This window comes from Gossypium raimondii, chromosome 13 (assembly GCF_025698545.1).
Source record: "Gossypium raimondii isolate GPD5lz chromosome 13, ASM2569854v1, whole genome shotgun sequence".
NCBI lineage: Eukaryota > Viridiplantae > Streptophyta > Magnoliopsida > Malvales > Malvaceae > Gossypium > Gossypium raimondii.
In genome coordinates, this window is record NC_068577.1 from 9,065,958 (window position 1) to 9,086,194 (window position 20,237).

Here is a 20,237-nt window from a genome sequence, read left to right on the forward strand (position 1 = left end):
CATATGATTTTTTCAGTATCAAGTGTATCTATTGGATAGGCGTATGAATTTTAGTATCTAGTGAGGAATAATCACACGAGGTAGAATGAATATTTTCGGGAACAATCTCACGAAGTAACATATTCATGCGAGATATGGTGATCATATCTCTTAAGGTTGTCATAATAAGGAGAAAGTATACTTTAAAATTGATCATTAGTTGCTCTCTAAAGTACTAAAGCATTTACTGTGCTACAATTACTTTTCAATTATGTAATAACTTAGAATTCAATGTCTTTAATATTGTGAAAGTGGAAGGAATACTTAGCTTTTATTTGTTTTGCAAAATTTCGTATTTACCATAGAAAGCATTTTTTAAGAATAATATTAACTATTTTGTTGGTAGAATGTATATATATATGAAAGTGACAAAAGTAGTGCTTTGTTCATAATGGTTGAATTTTTTACTAAGAGTATTTTTATTTTAGGTGAGCGACGAAAGTGGTGTTTTGACCACAATGATCAACTTCTCCATTAAGAAAATGTATCTAGGAGTGTAAAAAAATTAACGCATAACCACAAGGAGTGGCTTTTTTAAGAAGAATTTATATTTGTAGAGAATGGTGAAAGTGATGCTTTGACCATTATAGTCTTCTCCTCCATTAGGTGTAATTGTACATAAGAGAGTGACGAAAGTGGCACTTTGACCATGATGATCAACTTCTTTACCAAGATAATTAGTATTTTGGGAGAGTAACAGAAGTGATGTTTTAATCACAGTGGTCAACTTCTCCACTGAAAGAATTTTTATTTTAAGAGAGTGATGGGAGTGATGCATGTATCAAAATGATCAACTTCTCTACTAAAAGAAGTTGTAATCGAGAAAGTAACAGAAGTGGTGCCCTGACCAAAATGATCAACTTCTCCACTAAATGAATTTGTATTTGGAAGAGTAATGAAAGTGGCACTTTGACCATAATAGTCGACTTCCCATTAAATGTACTTATGTAGAACAATTAGTTGAATTGGCCTAGCATGAAAATTAAGAACATCAAGTTGAAAATTCAAGCCTATAAGAATGTACTTACATATCAATCAAAAAAATTTCAAACACATGTAAAACCATACATAAGGTACGTTAAATTGAAATATGCACCTTTTTGACATCACTTAGTTGTCCATTATCTTTCTGTTGTAATTTTTTCTTAGATCATTACAATCATGTGTAGGATGTCCAAAAATCCTATGGAAATTACAACACATAGGACTAGAGTTTTTCTCCATTAGTAGGTTGGAACACAATACTAGTTAGACAAACACTACTTTCATTCACCTATTCAAAAGTTCAAGTACTTTTTCCATAGAGAGTGAGAATGATGGTGGAAAGTATCTTCCATCACTAATAAGTTTAGGTTTCTTAAATAATTTTTCTCAATTTGAAGCAAAGAAGTCACCTTCTTTATGATGAAACCAATGTTCATCACTTATTTCCCATGATAGTATTACAGGTTCTTCTCGCAGCCTTTACCAAGCTAGAAAAAGAAGGTAGTGGTTAATTTTGCAAGTAAAGTTGGAATTCATCAAACATACATTGGATGTATACTTTAACCAATTTCTTTTCATCATGAGTTGATTGCACATTTAAAACTTTCACTCTAAAGCATTAAATGTAATCCATGACATCCTCTTTTGGACTCTAATATTATATACCTAAGTTAACAAGACTAACCACGAACAAGTAAATAAAATAAAATCAAAAAGATTGAACACACAAATTTAACATGGAAAAACTTCTCAAAAGAGGATAAAAAACCACGAGCAAAAGGAGATTTCACTATAATAAAGGAAAGTATAAAAGATGGAGAGAACTAAAGGAAAACCCAAACCCCCACAAGAAAAATCCTTCAAAACAAAGAACAAAATTCTCTCAATCTAAATATTTATGTTGTGTAAAACATAGGCCTAGGCTGAAAGTCATAGCATATATGACTACAACAACCCTTGATTAATCAGAGTGGGAAACTAGAAATAGAGTTTAGCCGAAAAACTTGAACTGCACGTCGTTACATGCCATCACGTCGTCGGGACAAAAAAAGATCTCGTGGTCGGGATGAGGGATTTCTTCTCGTCGTGATGACGGCTACTTGTTGGGATGAAAAACACTTTCTCGTTGCGACTTCACACACTGTTTAGTCCAAAATGCGAGGCATACCTCACAGCTTACGTCAATATATGTTTGGCGCCAAATTTACCTCCAAAAGATTTGGTAGGAAATGTTTTTGTGACATTTCTACAAAATTTAGACGATTTCCCATCATCACCAATTGGAATTCTTATTTGTGAAAATTTATTATTTATTTTCAAATTTTTTATTTTTGTATCATTATTATTAATAGGCTTTGATCATGACATTTTGATTTGTCATATTTGTAATACATAAAAGTGGCATTTTTTACAAAAAAGTTTAACATAATAAACATGTTGATTTGTCGCTCTTTATTATTATTATTATTATTATTATTATTATTATTATTATTATTATTTTGACAATTTTAAGAATCATAGTAGAAAATTTTACTTGATGCTTGGTTCATAAATAATTTTAAATAACACTTTTGGTTTGTCACTACTATGAAGAAAATATAATGATACATTCTTAATTCACTAAATGTCCATTATTAATGAAATAAAATATTCACCTAAAAGTTTAACTTTATACGACATTATGAGTAACATCATAATATTTTATATAAATAAATGATGTTATATATTCATCATGTATTTTATTAAGTAATGATGAATTTATTAAGTGATACTTAAATTAGTGTCACAAAATATATTTTAAATGTGATGAAAATAAATAATTATCACGTTTAATGATTGATGGTATATTTTATAAGAAAATTTTTAATAAAAATCATAGTTTTACATCATTATATGTTTGGCGCTAAAATTACCGTTAAAAAATTTGGTGGGAAATGTTTTTGTGACATTCTAAAATTGTGACAATTTTTCATCACCTTTACCATAAACTCTTATTAAACGTGATTATTCTTGTGATTATTCTTGTTGATGTAATTTCTTTTAGTTTAGCAGTTGAAATTTTTTCTAGGTTGATAATTTATCAACTCGATCTCGATTATAACTAACTTTTCTAACATTTTTCATACTCTTAACCTAAGCCCCATTACAACCGTTTAAAGAGCTCTTGATTGGTGTATCATTTCATTTTATAATGGCGGAGATTTGATTTTTAAGCAAACATATGGTAATAACATTCTCGTTTGATTGTTGAGTGCACAATATTTGAAACAATTTGAGTGTTTTGAGTGATCTTGAGTGAGGATGTCAGTTCTTGTTGATTTTGAATTTAAGATAATTATTTAAATAAGGGAAGACACTTATGTTTTTGTGCTTTTAAAATTTCAGCTTGGTTGGCTTGATTCTTTAGTGTCTTTTTGGTTGAATTTCCAATAGATGATTCTTTGTGAATTATCTTGAAACATTATTGATGAAAATGACAAATTAAATGAAGATAACTTGATTGTGGGTTGAGGATTTTTCTTGAGGACAAGTAAATGCCTAAGTGTAGGGATATTTGATAGGTGCTACAAGTAACATGTTTTAACTTCATTCTTAATTCATTTCCGGATGATTATTTGATTTAAAATGGTGAAATTTATGCTCCTAATCCTTTAAATTCATGTTTCTATACTTAGGAGAGCATTTTGGAGAAAAAAAGCTAAAAACGAGCGAAAATCAGAAAATCAGAGCAAGTTTTAAGGGCCACACGGCCATGTGCTAGACTGTGTCAAAATCACAAATTGCAGTCTAAACACGCGAAAAAGCACATTTTTAAGGTTTTTCGATCATTCTAAGACCTATATATGACAAAAATAAGAAGATATGAGAGAGTCGTCATAGAATACTCAAGAAAATAACTCAGAAAACACCATTGAAGCTGATTCTTAAGCAAATTTCCATCAATATTGAAGATCTCCTTTTGATTTCTTTTAAATTTATTATGAGTTTCTTAGTTTCTTGTGGTTATATTGTCTTTGAGATGTTTTTATTTGCTATCATGAACTAATTTTCCAAATACCTAGGGAGATGAACCCTAGGATGGATTATGTTATTTGAATTCTATTTTGATGCATTAAATATTTGGATCTTTTTCTCAATTATGTGTGCTTAATTCTTGGTTTGATATTTCTAGATTACTAATCTATATTTGATGTACTTAAATCAAAGGTGGAATAGACCCTATTTAAGAGTAGATCTAGCATAATTGAGTGGAGTTGCATGCAATCCTATAAATAGGACGACATAAATTTACATGATTAGAGGAAAATCTAATAAGGAATCCATAAATCAAGTTAATGCGATAATAGAGGTTTTAATTATAATGAAATTTCAGTTAATTAATCTAGATTCATTGCTCTTAGTCTTGAAAAGAGATATTAGTATAATTTAGGGATTTCTACGAATCAAGATACTAAGTAAAGAAATTGCGTAATTTAGATTTATAATAATAGATTAAATATAGGTGAATTCTTTCCTCGTAATTGTTTCACTTCTTGGTTGTTAATCAATTATTTTCTTGATTTGTTCTCTGTCTTGTTCTGTAGTTAATTAATTTAGTTAATTTTATTTTTAATCAATCACTCCAATTTATCAGCTAAATAATAGAAAGACAGTAATTACTAGTAATTTTAGTTATCGTGGGAATGATAACTTTGCTCACTGTAGTTGTACTATTAATTCATAGTTGTACTTGCCTTTGTCGAATTTTTAGTTGGTTTACAATTGCATCAAGGTTTTGGCAACTTTACCGGGGACTAAAATTTTAGGAAAACTTTATTTCTATTAATTTAACCATTTTTATTTTTACTTTAATATTTTTAATTTAATTTTTACATTCTAATTTTTTGTTTGTTTGCTTCCAGCAGGTTCTTTTGGTTTATGACTAAAGGAAACCCGTTGGATCCATTACTTTTTGATAATGAGATTGAAAAGGCTGCTCGCAAAAATCGTAGAGAGGTTAGAGAAGCAAGGCAAGGTCAATAAAATATATTAGACGATTAAGAAGAAAATGATATTTTTGGGGAGATGGGTGATAATCAAAATAATCAGCTACCTCCTACAGATCCTGCTCCTCATACTATGTATGATTATGCTAAACCTACTCTGACTAGGGTTGATCGAGTATTGTGAGACCGACTATTGTTGCAAACAATTTTGAGCTAAAACTGAGCAAAATTCGGATGGTATAAGAATATGTTCAGTTTGATGGTTTGCAAGATGAAGACTCGAATACTCATTTTGACTACCTTTCTAGAGATTTGCGACACATTTAAGACCAATGGCACTATTGATGACGTCATATGCTTACAGTTGTTCCCATTCTCTTTGAGGAGCAAGGAAAAATAGTGGTTGAATTTATTGCCACGAGGTTCTATAACGACTTGGGATCAGATGACCGAGAAGTTTCTATTGAAGTACTTCCCACAAGCTAAAATGGCTAAGTTGAGGAACGACATCTCTTCTTTTGCTCAAATTGATTTAGAGACTTATATGATACATAAGAGAGATTTAAGGATCAGTTGAGAAGGTGTCCTCATCATGGGTTACGTTTGAGATTGCAAGTTCAAACCTTCTACAATGGTTTTAATCTCTCGACTAGGCAACTAATTGATGCAACAGCTGGTGGAACACTGAATAATAAAAACACCCAAGGCAACTGAAGAGTTTATTGATGAGATGGCACTAAATAACTATGAATGACAAGTCATGAAAATGAAATCGATTAAAGCAGCCAGTGTTTTTAATATTGATACAGTTTCTATGTTACCAACTTAGGTTGAAGTTGTTGGTCAGAAAATTGTTAGTTTGAATTTTTCTAAGTAGGTGAATTCGGCAGTGCAATGTGATGCGAATGGAGCGGGGATAATTAATTCTGAATGTTTACCCTTCAGTTCTAGAATGGAGCATGAGAAAATAAACTTTATGAGTAACAATTCTAGACTTCAAAATAACCCCTATAGTAATAACTATAATGAAGGTTGGAGGAATCATCCAAATTTCTTTTAGGGTGGTCAAGGAAATCAAAATTCATAACCTCCTTCAGGTTTTCAGCAATAGAAGAAGCCAAACCTTAAGGAAATGTTGGCTAAATTTATTTCAGTGTCAGAAACTTGATTTTAAAACACTGAAACAACATTGAAAATTCAACAAGCATCAATTCATGGGCTTGAAAATCAAATTGGACAGGTTGCCAAACTTGTTTCGAAAAGACCACAAGGTAGTTTACCTTGCAACACTGAAACTAACCCAAAAGAACAAATCCATGCAATCACTGTTTGAAACGTGGAAATGTTAGTCGAGCATGAAAAGAAGTCGAAGCTAGAAGCTGTTGTGAAAAGTGATGAGGTTGAGGAAAGTAAGAAACAACATAAGTCGGTAATTAAAGACTACAAATCACAAGTTTCATACCTAGCAGCATTGAAGAGAGACCACAGAAAAAAAACGATATGGTAAATATCCTGAACTCTTAAAAAAATTTCACATTAACTTACCGTTTGTTGAAGCCCTTTCGTAGATGCCAAAGTACGTAAATTTTTTAAATGAGCTATTAACAAATAAAAGGCAGTTAGACGACTTGTTGACTGTGGAGCTCAATACAGATTGCTCGGCCATTCTCCAAAACAAATCAAACTTAAAGATCCAAGAAGTTTTACTATTCCTTTTCTCATTGGTAGTTTAAATGTTGAAAAAGCTTTGGCTAATTTGGGGGCTAGTATAAATGTCATGCGTTATAAGATGCTTGTCGAAACCATTTTTTATTTTTGGAAAAAAAACAAAAATTAGTTGTCGACTTTAAAAAAAACAAAAATTGGGAGTCGCCACCAATCTTTTATTAAGGTGTGTTTGGATCACCTAAAAAATAGCTTTGGTCTACGAGTTTCAGAAAAACTGATTCGGGAGTCAGTTAAGTACGAGGAAGGATTAGCACCCTCGTAACGCCCAAAAATTGGTACCAAATTGATTAATTAATGTCTTAAAGTCGAGAGTTTAAAAAAATACTATCCATAGTTAAATGAAATTATTTATTAAGACTCTCTTTTTGAAAAGAAAAATATCACACCTAATGCGTTAGGGAACAACATTTTATTCTCTTTAAGATGAGTTGGTCCAAAAAACTCGTATAATAAAATTTAAGAAAATATTTAATCGTTTAAAATTTATGAAGAAATCGCAGCCCAATACGTTAGGGCACGATTTCTTAAAATCCCAAACATTCAATATTTCCTTTATATATATATATATTAAAAATCTTTATCTCGAGAAATCAACGTGTCACATCCAATATGTTAGGACACAACACATTGGATTCCCGATGACAAGTTTTATTTTGTTTGATTAAAGAACAATCATCGATTGTTAGATTTTACGAAGAAAATCGGAACCCAATACGTTAGGGCTCAATTTTCTTGAAAATCCTAAATACGAGTATTATCTTTATTTTGAAAATTTTCCATTTTTAAATTTGAGTAAAAGATAATGTAATGTTATAATGTATATATAAATATCGTGATAACAAATACAACGATAATAAATACAACAATGGCATAGAAATAATATAAACAAATAAATAAATAAATAAAATAAATCAATAACATGCAAAGCATGAAATAAATGAGCGAAATAAAAAACATGCTCTTAAAATATAAATGAAAACATAAATTGATAAACAAAATAAGGAAATAAACAAAAAAATATAAAGAGAAAAATGGTACAAAATATATACATGTACATATATAAAAAAATTATATACATATATATAGATTATAAAAAGATAATTACATATATATATATAAACAAATAATAATAATTACAAATATTAAAATTAATTAATTTAGAATAATATATATATATATATATAATTTATGAAGAATAATATAAGAAAACATACGTATATACATATTTATCAAAGTAAAAATATATATATGCATATAAAAGTTAGTAAATAAAAATGTATATGTATATAAAATGTAAATGTATATATATGTATATAAAAGTTATGCAAATAGAATAATAATAATATATATATATAATATGTGCATGTGTTTATAAAAGTTTTTAAACAAATGTATGTATATATATTATTGTAAAAAAATGCGTATGTGTATATAGTAATAATAATAATAATAATGATAATAATAACAATAATAATAATAACTTAATAACAAGAAAATCAAATTTAATAATAATAAATAATAAATAATAAATAAAAAAAGACTAAATCGAGCTTTGACATAAATTTTGGGCCTAAATCTGCAAATAAATGAAGTCGAAAGGACCCTATTGAACACGCCAAAGAAAATAAAAATGCAAGAGAAAGAGAAATTTGAGGGAATACTCTTAAGAATTATTATTACTCCCAACTTCCCCCCCTGGTGAAGGGAGAGGCCTCTATTTATAGTTGAGCCTCCCCAAATCCAACGGTACAGATCAATTACATCAACGGCTAAGATTAAAGGGTATCTACAAATTAAATCTCTAAGATTACAAAATCATATAATCTAAGATTGCATATCATATCTAAGATTGCATATATCATATCTAAGATCATATCTAAGATTGCATATCCTTGAAGATTATGTTTCCATAAGCTTGTAGATGGACCTTCAACCTTTTCAAGTAATGGGTCATTTCGATCGGGCCAAATGATATAATTTTTTACTGGACTTAGACTTGGTTTTATTATTTTGGGTTTATTATTTTTTTGTGAGCCCGGGCTAAAATTGGGTATTACAATGTTCAAACAACTTGGTATTGGGTAACCTAAACCCACTAAGATGAGTATTCAATTAGCGGATAAATCAATTAAATATCATAGGGGTATTATTGAGGATGTACTTATGAAAGTCGATAAATTTATATTCCCTGTTGATTTTGTTATATTGGACATGGATGAGGATATTGAGGTACCTATAATCTTAGGTCGACCCTTTTTAGCCACTGCTAGAACTGTTATTGATGTGGATACTGGTGAACTTGTGCTTCGTGTAGGTGATGAAAAGATTACTCTTCAGCCACGTGATTTTGTGAAAATCCCCAATGAACAAGATAATACAAATTGTTCTGTTAATGTTAGTAATCATGTGGCTCAATGTTCTTTATAGGAAATCCCTCATGAAAATGTGTTGGAGCCATATTTTATTCAAAGTAATAGAACTCGAGGGGAAAGTAAAGAACGAATGGTTAGCTCGACAAACTAGATGAATGACGAACTATGGTTGATGAGAAACCAAGAAAACAAATGAAGTAACAAAGCAACGCCGTGATGTGCATGTAAGGAGAATGAACCAATTCAAATTTGGGGACAAAGTGTTGTTAAACAAATCGAATCCGAATTTTTCCTTTAGAGTTTAAGTCAACAGGGTCCGACCCTTGTGTGGTAAAACTTGTTTTTCCTTCCGAAACCATTGAGGTAACACACCCTGACTACGACACATTCAAGGTAAACATTTATCATCTCAAATTTTATTTTAGTGGTAATACTGATGACGAGAGAAATGAGCTTCGGCTCCAAGATTCGCCTTAACCGTGAGTTGAAAAAGGGAAGTCAAGCCTAGACTCTAAAGAAGTGCTTCTCAGGAGGCAAACTAAGTTTTTTTTTGTGTTATTTATTTATTTTACTTTATAAAAAGACTTTCATTCATTATCATTTTTTAACATTTAAAAAAATTGAAAAAAAGTACATTCAGTTTTAGATTTATTACTTAAAAAAATTTGAAAAAAAGGGGTCACACGACTTGGGTGATCCTCACGGGCGTGTGTTAGGCCATGTAGTTGTTGGCATAATTTTTCAATTTTATTTCAACATAGTGAGTTAAACGGGCTAGAGACATGGCCATGTGAGACACACGGCCTGTCACACGGGTGTGTGTGAGACCATGTGCCCCTACGGCCTCCCACACGGGTGTGGGAGAATCGAAGGGTAATTGTACACGGCCGAGTGTCACACACGGGCATGTGTCAGACCGTGTTGCTACTGGGCATAATTTTTTTGCTTTTTTGAAGCATCACACAGGTTGGGACTATACACATGGATATAAGACATGGCTGTGTGTCCCAACACGAGCCTTTTAAAATTAAAAACCCTAAAATTTTTTTGTTCTCCCCATCTCAGCGTCGATTTGCCCTGAAATCCTTCCCCTTCAACTTCCCAGCCCTTCACCCCCGATTAACACCAGACATCACTCCTAACTCGTCGGTCATCCCTCAATCTCCCTTTCTTACGTCATACTAGCCTTAGCCAATCAAGCCATTGTAGCTGCCAAGTTTGTTTCCCCTTCTCTTTTCACCATTGCCAGACCACCAACGCAGTCAGTCTACTTTGTCTCTTCCCCCTTAGTTACTTTTCGTTCATCCACCGAACAACTGCAACCCCCTACCATTCCTTCTCCTTTGCGCCATCCTTACTGGCCGTTTCAACCACCTTCATCAACCACTATCGTTTGTGCTTCCATCACCGCCATCGCATCACCTACCATTCAGTTACCCTCTCATTACTATTTGTTCATTTTATTTTATTTTACTTTATTATTATTAGTTTTATATTTAGTTTTAGTTTTATTATCTTTAGTATATTGTGTGACTACTGTTCCAATTAAAATAATTAGGTTTAGTTATAATTTTATTATTATTGTTGTATCTGTTTGATTCTAATTAGTATTAGTTCTAGTTGATATTAGGAGTAGACTTCTCTTTTGGTTATGTGATTTGGCTTTCGTCATTGGTTGGGTTGGTTGCCGATGTGTTCTATTTTTGCATGTTGATTTCTCTATGTGTTTTTTCATTTGTACTGATGTTGCGTTATTTGGTTGTTATATGTTCTTGCAGATACATTATGACTAATACCAAAAGTAACACTAGGGTCACCGTCCCCACTTCGAAAAAGCGAAAGACAATGGGTGCGACCTCATCCTCAGCCCCTACTTCAGTTGCAAGACACCCGTGTCTCCAATATTTCCCAGGTCCACATGAGGACAAATATAGGCATCTAAAGGAGCGACCATTGGGTTTAGGTCATTGCATAGATTGGGAGGCATTAGAGGCGATTCACTTGGCTGACTGGGTTTAAACCCTCATTGACACAACTCCATGAGATCGGTTCTTCTCTATCGTTGAGTCAACTTATTTAGAACTCACACAGGAGTTCTGTTTGACATTCTCCCTTCAACATGTTATGTCGTAGTGGGATGAGTTGTGTACTGTATCATTTAGACTCGGGGGTGTGACATGCTATTTGAGCGTCTCAGGATTTGGAGCCACCTTTGGACCCTATTCCGAAGAGTTCATGAGTATTGAGAGTTCCCCACATTATACCGGCACATCTACCTCTCAACCTCTCTTTGTTGGACTGATATTTTTGCGACTACGACACCATAAAACCCAAGTCAGTCAAGGGCTACTTCTCTACCTCCGGCATTGTGCTACATCCATGCCATTTTGGCCCACACATTGACCAGTTAGAGGGAGAGCACTAGGGTCGTAGGTACATATGATACTTATTTTTTTTGAAGCATGATGATGCGACGCCCCATCGATTTTGCATACTTCATTGCCCTATTTTTTACCACCAGTTTGACCGTAATAGGAAGGGTCCTATCTATTTGGTCCTTTACGTGACTCACCTAGCTAGTTATTTTAACCTCATTGATACTCCGGAGCAGACATCCTCCTTTACACTGGTTGGGCAGATGATCTCTCAGGGATTGTCTATTATGAGTCATATGAGGATGATCGAATGCTATCATAGAGTGGGTCCCTACGTTACTCCCACTGTTACACTCGAGGACTCTCCGAGTGATTCAACCACTTTGAGCAGCGATACTTTGATCGGTTCGATAGCATTGACACGACTTTGCATCAGATTTGGTAATTTGTCAACTCAATCTTGATTATAACCAACTTTTCTGACATTTTCCATACCCTTAACCTAAACGCCATTAAAATTGTTTAAAGACCTCTTTATTTGTGTGTCATCCCATTTTATAGTGGTGAAGAATTGATTTTTAAGCAAGCATATGGTAATAACATTTCTTGTTGGACTGTTGAGTGTCCAATATTTGAACCTTAAACACTTTGAGTGCTTTGAGTAATCTTGAGTGAGGATGTCAATTCTTGTTGATTTTGAATTTAAGGTAATTATTTAGATAAGGGAAGACACCTACATTTTTGTGCTTTAAAAATTTCAGCTTGGACTGCTTGAATCTTTAGTGTCCTTTTGGTTGAACTTCCAATGCATGATTGTTTGCAAATTATCTTGAAACATTATTGATGAAAATGAAAAATTAAGGGAAGTGTATTTGATTGTGGGTTGATGATTTTTCTTGAGGACAAGTAAACGCTTAAGTGTCGGGATATTTAATAGGTGCTAAAAGTAACATGTTTTAGTCTTATTCTTAATACGTTTTTGGATGATGATTTGATTTAAAATGGTGAATTTTATGTCCTGACCCTTTAAATTCATGTTTCTATATTTAGGATATCATTTTGGAGAAAAAGGAGCTAAAAATGATTGAAAATTGGAAAATCAGAGCAAGTTTTAAGGACCACACGGGCTAGACTCTTCCACAAAGGCTTGACACACAACCATGTGCCAAATCGTGTCAAAATCGCAAATTGCACTTCAAACATACGGAAAAGTGCATTTTTAAGGTTTTTGGGCAATCTAAGACCTATATATGAAAAGAAATTAGAAGATAGGAGATAGTCGTCATAGAATATTTAAGAAAACAACTCAAAAGACACCAGTGAAGTCGATTCTGAAGCAGATTTCCATCAAGATTGAAGATATCTTTTTGATTTCTTTTAAGTTTAGTATGAGTTTCTTTGTTTATTGTGGTTATATTGTCTTTGAGATGATTTTATTCGCTATCATGAACTAATTTTCCAAATACCTAGGAAGATGAACCTTAGGATGGATTATGTTATTTGATTTCTATTTTTACGCAATAAATACTTGGATCTTCTTCTCAATTATGTGTGCTTAATTCTTGGTTTGATATTTCTAGATTATTAATCCATGTTTGATGTGCATCAATCAAAATAGGAATAGGCCCTGCTTAAGAGTAGATCTAGCGTAATTGAGTGGAGTTACATACAATCCTAGAAATAGGACGACATAAATCTACTGTATTAGAGTCAATTCTAATAGGGGAGTCCATAGATCGAGTTAATGGGATAATAGAGGTTTTAATTAGAAAAACATTTTAATTAATCAACCTAAAGTTAGTTATTCTTAGTCTTGAAGAGAGATATTAGCATAATTTAGGGATTTTTATGGATCAAGATACTAAGTGAAGAAATTGCATAATGAAATCTAGGTGAATTCTTTCCTAGGTATTGTTTCGCTTCATGGTTGTTAATCAATTATCTTTTTGATTTGTTTTTTTTCATGTTCTTTAGTTAATTAATTTAGTTAATTTTAGTTTTAATTAATCACTCCAATTTATTGGTTAAATAATAGAATGACAGTAATTACTAGTAATTTTATTCCTCGTGGGAACGATATCTTTATGCACCGTAGCTATACTATTAATTGATAGGTGCACTTGCCTTTGTCGGATTTTTAGTTGGTTTACGATTGTATCATGGATTTATTTATTTTTCTAAATGTTTACATTCAAACTAAAATCAATATTCTATGTGTACAATTGAAATAAATCAAATTTCGTGTATCATATTGCACATTAAATCTAAGTTCATGTGTAATTTTGATATATACTTCTACAACTAACATTGATTGCATCCAAAATTGTTGCTTAATTAATGAACTATGAATAACTTTTTGCAATTTTAAGTTAAACTAAGTTATGGTTCAAGCTATTTTGTTCCATTGATTTGTTGTACAACATAACATTTATAACTATTTTGTATTTCATCTCTTTTGTGCTATTTTTCATTTGTTCAAAATTTTATAAATTTATACAAAAGCGTTACATGTTAATAATTTATTTTATATGGATTTTAACATGTTGATATATCTATATCGTGTTCATGCTATTTTTTATGTCATATCTAATTATTTTTCAAGTATTTGTGTTAATATTTCAATCCATAAAATATTTGATTTAATTGTTAATTCTAAATATAATTACTTAAACATTTGATCATTATATTTTTATTTATTAATATAATTATTATAAATATTGTTTAAAATCTTAATCCATTTTGCAGAGCATAACAAAGGGATATTCTAGTTTTAACTAAAAGAGTTCTTTGGAATCAAAAGTCTAAACTACTTAGAGCGACCAATGTAACAACTCGTTTTCAGTGGTACCAGAAATGGTAGTTTTGAAATCCCTTTTTTCGTTGATCAAGTCAGTAAATATTAAATACGAATATTAACGAGTCAATAATAGAGGTATATTAAATTATGTTCCGTAATTTTAGTGATTGGATGATTAAATATTAGAGTATAAAGACTAAATTGTAAAAATAGTAAAAGTGAATCGTTATTGAATTTTATTATCTAAAATGTTTAACATGAATGTTTAAGGGTTAAGTGGAAATTATCCAATTTAATAGTATACTGGACACAGTTAATAATTTTTTCAATGAATTAAGAATTAAAAAATTTATGTTATTATATTAAGGTAAATGTGATAAAACATAAAAAATAAGCATACATTAATCATCATCTTCATTTTCTTTCTTTCTCATGCTGAAAATCCATTGGTAAGCTTAGAGAATTTCATCCAAGCTTCCAACCGTGCATGTAAGTATTTCCGAGGCCTGTTTTTAGTAAATTTAATTTTTTTTGAGATCGTTGTAGCTTAATCCAGATAGCCTAAGGACTATTTTGTAAAACTATTAAAGTTTTTAAATGTTTCCATTTATGATTTTTTGAAGCTTTTGGTGTTAAATGGTTTGATTGAAAGCTTAAATGTGAAACAGGGCTAATTTGTAAAGTGAATTTTGTTAATTTTGAAAATAGTGACTAAAATGTAAATATGTCAAATTTGATAGGGAATTTCTATACGTATAGTTTCTAGAGGGTTATAGCAGGATGTAAATGAAAATAGATTGAAAAATGGAGCATAAATGTGAAAGATATGATAGTTTCGGTTTTAAGGGCTAAATTGAATAAAATGTGAAACTTTAGGGAAATAGTGAAAATTAAAATTAAGTTGACATATACATTGCATAAGTTTATTCAAGGTAATTGGCACCAATAATTTGAAATGAATTACCATATAGATCAAGAATTGAACTGATAAGTAGAAAATCGAGGAAAAGAGAAAATTGTAAACTAGTCCTTAAAAATTCTGCCATTGTTGTTTTTACCTGGTAAGTTCATAGGATAAAATTTTATACCTAAATTTGATGTTGTGCTAGAATTGAATTTTTCATGTTTATTTAATATACTTTGAAATGTATTCAAAATGGTACAAAAGGATGAGAATGACTAAATTGTAAAGAATTGTTCTGGTAAGTGCATCGATCCCGGATGAACACGTGATAGGATACAATTGGCATGCCAATAGGGTTAATTGCGTGCTTGTACGAGATTTGCACTATGGTGCCTACTAATTTGCACTTCAGTGCCTGCTGCTAAAACACTTCGATGCCTACTAGTGTGGTGTAGTTATCTGCGTATTCGTATTTGTTATTATAGTTCATCAGATTAATGATTCTTTGAAGAAAATGTATTTTCTGATTCTGTAGAGTGATTGGAAATTAATGTTATCATACAATTATATGTGTTCATATGTTTTGATTGAGCAAATGTTGTATTTTGTTTGATAGTTTTGATGAAACGATATTGAATTGAATGGTACGAATGAATTAATGGATTATATGGCTGTATATGAAATACTCACCTTACGGTTGTGATATGTTGTGATAGAAAACTTAGTTAAACTTGTTATTTTGAAAGATTTAATTATGAAACGAGGTAACTTGATTTTTTAACACCTATGAGCTTTCTAAGCATATACAATGCTTACCCTGATATGTTTTCCTATCTTGTAGTTGTCCTTTGCAAAATTTGAAGATCGGATCAACTCAAAGCTCACACTATCCAACTTCAGTCTCGGTAGACTTTTAATCGTTCAATTCAGTTATGTGGCATGTAAATAGGAGTTGAATTTTATACATGTTTTGTTGGAAACTAAATATTGAATGGTGATGTATAAAATGTGTGTGTGCTTGTTGGCAAGTTGGTATACTAACTTATAGTTTTGAATGGCAGCTCTTAAATATGGTTGACCAAACTTATATGTCGATATTGTTGTGGTCATTTAGTATGGAAATGTGACGGAACCATATGAGTTAAAAGTATGTTTGAATGTGACATGAGATGTTCAAATATGTGATGTTTTGGTGAAATAGAAGGCATAGTAATTTGGATGGTATAAGTGATACGTGGAATTGTTTTAGTGCCAAACTTAGACATTGTTAGTTTTGGAAATATGGTAAATTATAGATGGTTATAATTTGGTGTTTTAATTGCATATAGGGCATATATATAGTTATAATCTAAAATTGCAAGAGATGGATTTTATTATTGGAGTTTATTCATGTTGCGTGATGGTGCCATTGAGGCATATTAGTTAGATGCTTAAGATGTTGATTTGTGATATGCTTTGGTGTTAGCTTGGAAGGACCAACTCGAGATCACAGGTAGGGAAGTTGAATTGGCCTTTTAGATGTTGTGGTGGAAGCAATAAAAATTGTGCAACAAAAAACATAAGGATTTATAGTGGTTCGGCCCCAATTGCCTACTCCATTACCTTAGCTCTCCACAACTAAGGATTTTCTCCAACTTTACTAATTTGGTAACTTTTGAGTACAAGGTTTAACCTTACAACTCCCTTAAAATTTATGCACTATAATATTAAGATTGCACTCCCTTAAGGTTTCTATCCAAACCCTTAGAATTAACCTTCTCTCAAAGAGAACAAATAAGCAAACTAATAAGTAATCCTTACAAGATCAGAATGTGTGCCAATTAAGCACTATTACAAAGAAGAACACTTGAGCTAAATGAATACGATGAAAACTCATAAGTGTTTACAAGAAAATGTATGAAAGAATTAAGCTATTAGGTTGTTTTGATTGATCTTTAAGCTTTGCACATGTCTCTTGTTCTTTTAGGACCTTTGGAAGATGGTATTTATATCCTCTAATTGATTTCCAACCATTGTAGTTGTTGGCAAAGTGAATATAGCCGTTGGGATGAAAATACCAGTTCATTTAATTCACCTACAACATTGAGTGTTGATACCTATTAAAAGGGTATCGATATTTTTTTGTAATTAATTTAGATTTTAGTGACTGTTGGAGTAGAGATATTGATACCTGGTAAAAGGTATTGATACTTTTTGTCATTTTTTGAAAAACAAATGTCAAATTGGTATCGATTTTAGAATGGGTATCGATATCTTCAAATACCTAGAGCAATACTAACTTGTTTAAAAACAGTTTTAATATGATTGAAAATGTTTGATTTAATTGAAACCATTACAACTTGATTTTATCAATTAGTTCAACTTAACTTTTATTCAAAAACATTTTAATATGTTATATTAAAACATATTATCAAATAAGGCTTAGTTTAACATTTGGTATGATATTGCAAATTTTAGACAGGTCTAAAAGTTGTTAGTTGTATATGCATGGCCTATTTGATAGATTGGTTTTGGTAGCTTGCACTAAAAGGAACATTTTTGCATATGGGCTAACACACGATCGTGTGTCACACACAAGCAAGTGACACGGTCGTGCGCTCATTGGTAATTAGGAGGCTTTTTTATCACAAAATTTTTAATTGTCATATGGGTTGGCCACACGCCCGTGTGAGTATTGTAAATTTGGTCTTTTAATTTTCACAGGATCTCAGTCTGTTATACGGCCTAGCCACACAGCTAAGTGACTATTGATGAAATTTTGCATTTAGGTCCACATAGTTTCAATGAGTTACACGACTTGGATACACAGCCATGTGATTCCAATTCCACACGGTCACTGTTTGTAACACGGCCTAGCACACGGCCATGTGACCCTATTTTGAAAATTTCCCTACTTATTGAAAAGTTCTCAATGTAGTCTTTATTTGTACTCAGATAAACTTAAGAGCTTTTGTAAGCTCGATTGAGATTTGAGTTTTCTTGTAAGTCATATTATGCATGGATTACGAACTGTTTTGATTGTTTAATTGAATGTTTAAAGTTGGAATTGTATGTGATTTGTTCCGTTAACTATTGTAGCATCCTATAACTCGAGTCCGACAACCGGACTACGTGAGGGGTGTTACAACCAACTCATATAGGTTCTATAAACAAATAAATAAATAAAAATTAGGGATAATATTTGGTATATTTACTTTTGTAAAATATCTAATGTGACACTTGTACTTTGAAAATGTCTAATATGGTATATGAATTATCAAATTGTGTATTATTCGATACATGTACTGCCATTAAATATCCGCTAGGGTACTTCTACTTTGAAAACGTTCAATGAGGTATTTGAACTATCAATTTGTGTATTATTCGATATCTAGAGTTAACATCTTTAGTGAATGCTAAACTAGCCAATTAAAATTCAATATGTGGAAACTTTTCTTTTTCCAAATAATCAATTCCACATATCATTATGTGAAAAACTAAATAAAACAAAAGATAAGAAAAAATGTCATATTCTCCATTAAAGTAAATACTAAAGTTTCCACCATACGAAACCTTAATTGTAAAAATTGATCTTGATTTTTCCAAATTTTCTTTCAAAACTTATCTTCTTAGCTTAAGATGAACCCAAATATTTCATGCAAAATTTGGAGAATCTCATGATAGTCAAAATCAAGTTATTTAACTTCCCATTCAAGCTCAATAAGTCAACCAAGAGACATAAAATTTTGAACATTTTAGCTTGTATAAATTTTAAAAACTTCCCAAAATTTAGGGATTCAAAAAATTAGAGAAATTTTTAATTAAAATTGCAAGTCCAAATAAAATTACTACTTTACTCTTCAAATCTCCTTTGAGAAAAATCTCAAGCAATGAAATTGGTTTTTTTTCAAGTTAAACTTATGTTGTTTAGGTTTAGTGTTTTTAATTTAATTTCTTTTTTATTTAGTTATTTTTACATAATGTTATATTATCCATGTTTTTTAGAAAAAATTGCATGTTGAATTTTTATTGGTTGTTTAGTATTTACTAAGGGTGCTTATACTTTGAACACCATTAACAATATGGCGGTGAGGAGTACTATTAGAAGGCTAAGTGAACAAATTAAGAGTCGGACCAACAACAATTGCATATTCAACTTTTGACAACATACTTATTAAAATATTATTTTGATAACATACTAAAAGGGTAAGAGAAAAATAGAAAAAAATATAATATGTAGACAATATACTATATAGATGATTAAAGATGCATATTGAAATTAAAATAAAATAAAATAAAACTTTGCGTTCTAATAATCAATTGAAGCAATGGAGAAAATTAATTGAAGTAGAAGATGTTAGAAAGGAGCATGAAGGTGACAACTTTTTTTAATGTTTAAGAGTTATTTAAACTAAAATAAAATAGAGTTAATTTTATCTTATTTTTTTTAACTTTTCAATCACTTAGGATGGTAAAGCTCTGTTTGGTCTTTTAAAATGTTTTTTATTTTTTTCTATTTTTATTTTCAAAATATGATATCCATTTTCTATTTTTTGAAAATTGAAAACATGTTTGATAAATGTAAAAAAGTTTTTTTCAATAATGTAGACGTGAAAATATGTTTGGTACCTATTTTCTATAATAATAACATGAGAAATAAAATTTTAAAATCTACATTGATATGGATTTAAACTAGGGTACCAAATATAATATTTGAAAAACTATTAAAAAATAATATTTTTGTATTTATATGGGTTCCAATTAGAGCTAATTGATTTAGAGTTAAAACCTTGTTTTCATCATTTTCAATTTTACCAAGTGTTTTAGTGAAAACTAAAAACTCTATCACATGTGTATACGTGTGGAAGCCATGTATTTAGAAAATAAAATTGAGTTTAAAAATAACATGCCATAAATAATAAAATGTATGATTTGAAACTAATTAATAATAACACATGAAATATGTACGGTATTAAAATGGAAATTAGATTAAATTGTAAGTAGAACGAAATTTAAACACGTGAATAAATCAAATTAAGATAACTAAATGAATATCATTATTTATGAAGGTGT

At 30.8% G+C, this 20,237-nt stretch overlaps 1 non-coding gene across 1 annotated transcript; it reads right to left on the reverse strand.

Annotated features, from left to right (window-relative positions):
• Nucleotides 1-5,502: 5,502 nt before the first annotated feature.
• LOC128036303 (small nucleolar RNA R71) lies at nucleotides 5,503-5,608 on the reverse strand. The gene has a single exon (XR_008193101.1). It is a non-coding gene; the product is annotated as a small nucleolar RNA R71 (small nucleolar RNA).
• Between the last annotated feature and the right edge of the window lie 14,629 nt (nucleotides 5,609-20,237).